This window comes from Vicugna pacos, chromosome 9 (genome assembly GCF_048564905.1).
Source record: "Vicugna pacos chromosome 9, VicPac4, whole genome shotgun sequence".
NCBI classification, from domain to species: domain Eukaryota; kingdom Metazoa; phylum Chordata; class Mammalia; order Artiodactyla; family Camelidae; genus Vicugna; species Vicugna pacos.
The window spans coordinates 77,036,506-77,039,826 of record NC_132995.1 but is presented as its reverse complement, the minus strand read 5'-3'; the positions used below and the strand labels follow the sequence as shown (position 1 = coordinate 77,039,826).

Below are 3,321 nucleotides of genomic sequence, written 5' to 3'. Positions count from 1 at the left end.
CCCTCCCCAGCATGACCTCTGTGTGAGCCCTGGTCATGACATGGGCTTCTGCGCTGGCTCTGTCCTAAGGTCCCCGGGGAACTCTATCCATAAAGCCCGAGGCTGCAGCCTGGGTCTGCGGGTGTGTCAGTTTCCTATTGCCAGTATAACAAACTGTCACACGCTCAGTGGCTTAATGCAGCACAGATTTATTCCCTTGCAGCTCTGGCCGTCAAAAGTCTGAAATAAGTCTTCTGGGTCTTAGATCAAGGTGTCGGCAGGACTGGTTCCTTCTGTGCCACGGCATATAAGCCGCCAGCAAAGGCTGGAAGAGACAAGGAAAGGCTTCCCCTGCAGAACCTCTGGAGGGCGGGGGTGCGGCCCTGCTGACACCCCGCTTCCAGCCCAGGGTTGCTGATTTGGGGCTCCTGGTCCCCAGAATTACGACAGAGCACGGTCCTGCTATTTTGAGCCACAGGCTTGTGTCGCCACGGCAGCCGTGGGGCCGCACACAGTTCCAGGGTGGGAGGCATTCGGATGGAGTTCCGCCGTGCGGGCCTGGAGACTTCTGAGTGTGGTCCCTCAGCTGTCACGCCGGCACCACTGGGGAGCCTGTTAGAGACGGAGCAGCTCAGCGCCCAGCCCCAACTCACCGGGTCCGACCCGGCACTTGAGTAGGAATCCCAGGTGGCTCAGCTGCACGCGGCGTCTGAGACACGCGTCCTAGGGGACGACAGGGCAGCCGGACAGGAGCAGCCGGGTGCGTGCGAGGCCTCTGGAGGAGCCCGCCCTCGGGCGCGTGCCAGCGCAGACCTCGCGTGGAGAGATGCTGTACTTCGTTCGGGTCGTTTCAGGGCAGACCGCAGAACAGGCGCGCCGGCGTCCTGCGCAGCACGCCGCCCGGGCGCCCGGCAAAGCGCACGAGGCCGGGCCGAGTCCCGGACGTCCGGCCGCGCGCGCGGCGGGCAGCTCTTGCGCCCACGTGCACGTGCGGCTCACGACGCACACAAGGTGCTGCTGCTTGTGGCCGTGGCCGGGATCCGGCTGCTCGCAGAGCGCGACGCCTCCGCCGGGGGCCACGGCCTCCCCGCCGCGGGCTTCGGCTCTCGGCCGCCGACCACAGGCCCGCGCCGGGGGCTGCTCACGCGCAGGCGGCGCAGTAGACCGGTTAGGCTCGGAGGCGACATTTAGAAAGAGCCTGCTCACCCGGGTTAACGAAAGGACCAACGCCTGCCTGTGAGCTCAGCAAGGCCACTTCTGTCGTAGATCCGGTGCCCACGTGTGCGTTTGTTCGTGGACTTTTATTCCGCTGGTCTGTTCTGCATCAATACCACACCGTCCCCATGCTGTGATTTTATGCCTCGATACCCTGCAGTGTAAATCCTCCCACTTTTTCCTTCTTTTTCAGGATTATCTTGACCAGGAGTTGGCAGACTGTGGGCAGCAGAACTAACAAGCGGTGTGATGAGTGAAGCTTGGCTGGAGAGCAGCCGCTCGCCCTCAGCCCCACGCGGCTCGTGGCTGCCCTCCGGCGACCGTGGCCGGCACGGGCAGTTGCGACAGGGACGGTCTGGGCCACGAGGCCTGAGATAACTGCCATCTGTCCCTTTACCAGGAAAGCTTGCCTGCCTCTGGTCTTGGTAATCTTGTGCCTCTGCATTTCCACATAAATTTCAGAGCAAGTTTTTCAAGGTATAGAAAGAACCAGAGATGCCGTGTGGGGTCACACTGACCTTGTCAGTCAGTCTGGGGCAGACGACGTGCTGATTTAATGACCGTTACAGTCCATGAACGTGGTACAACCCTCCTTTTTATTTTTTTAAATAATCTTTTTCCGGTTCCCACAGCGACATGTTGTATTTTTCTTTATAGATACTCAGCAAATTTTTTTCTTGTTATTTGTAATTCTACAGTAAATATATTTAAAATGTTCATTTTCTGATATTTTGCTGCTGTGCATAGAAATACAGCTGCTTTCTGTATACAGATTCGTCTGCAGAGCATGTTGATTGAAACACCTGCTGACTTTGCCAGCTGCCTCTTACACACGGGTTGAGAAGATCGTATGGCTTTTTTATTAAGTTAACGTGGTCAGTAGATTGGTCAGACTTCCAAATGTCAGTTCAACCTTTCATTCCTGAAATAAAGCCTACTTGGCCATGATGTGGTACCTTTACATGTACGGCTGGGTTTTATTTGCTAACATTTAGTTTGGATTTTTTTGCTTTTATGTTCATAAGAGACATTATTCTATAATTTTTTCTTCTAACGTCTTTGTCAGATTTTGTCTTCAGGATCATGCTAGCCTCGTGAAATGAATTGGAAAGCGTTATTCCATTTTGGAAGAGTTTTTGTAGGATTGATCTACTTTTATCCCTTAACTATTTGGTAAAAACCACAAGTGAAGCCCCTCTGGGCCTGGAATTCTCTTTGTATGACGGTTTCAAACTATACGTTCAATTTCTTAAACATACACAGGACTATTTAGATCTTCTGTTTATTCTTGTGCGTGTTGTGGTAAGTCATGCTTTTCAAAGATTTCATTCCTTTCACTTACATTTTCAAATGTATTGCCTTAAAGTCGTCCAAACAGTCTGTTATCATCGTCCCGATATCTACAGAATTTGCGGCTTTAGCTGCTTTTTCATCCCTGATGTTGGTGATCGACGCCTTCTCTCTCTGTCCTTAACAGCTCTTCCAGGTGCTGATAATTTTATTAGTCTCTCCAAACAACCAACTTTCAGTTTCATGAATCCTCTCTATCAAAGATTTCTTTTCTATTTAATTATTATGTTTTAGTTTTTATTATTTAACTGCTTCTATTTTCTTTGTGTTTAATTTTCTGTTCTTTCTTAAATTCTTAAGAGAGGTACTTAAATCATATGTATTCACCTAAGCGTGGCTTTACCTGCTCCCACACGGCTTGACACGCGATACTTCCCCATTCATCGGTATTATTTGCTCAGTATGGCTTCTTCTGTGGGTTGGATCCTCACGTCACTAAACGAGTTTTCCTCACTTTCTGAAGTTTGGGGAGCTTATCAGCTATCTTTGTGTTACTGATTTCTAGTTGACTCTGCTGCGGTGAAAGAACGTACCCTGAATCACATGAATCCTTTGATGTTCATGAAACTTGCCTTACGGCCTAAAAAATGGTAAGTTCTGGTAAATGGCACATGTCCATTTAAAAAGAACGTGTACTTCTCAGTTCTGAACACAGCGCTACGTGTGTAAACGAGAAGCTGCTGAGCTCAGACCGTTCACACCTCTGCTGACACTTTGTCTGTTTGTTTTAGCAGACACTGAAACACAGGCAAAACTTCATTTTGTTGTGCTTCACAG

At 50.5% G+C, this 3,321-nt stretch overlaps 1 long non-coding RNA gene across 1 annotated transcript; it reads left to right on the top strand.

The window, feature by feature from the left end:
• Positions 1-1,099: 1,099 nt before the first annotated feature.
• Positions 1,100-2,149, top strand: LOC140698547 (uncharacterized). Its single transcript, XR_012076367.1, has 2 exons — positions 1,100-1,291; positions 1,388-2,149. It is a non-coding gene; the product is annotated as an uncharacterized lncRNA (long non-coding RNA).
• The last annotated feature ends 1,172 nt before the right edge of the window (positions 2,150-3,321 follow it).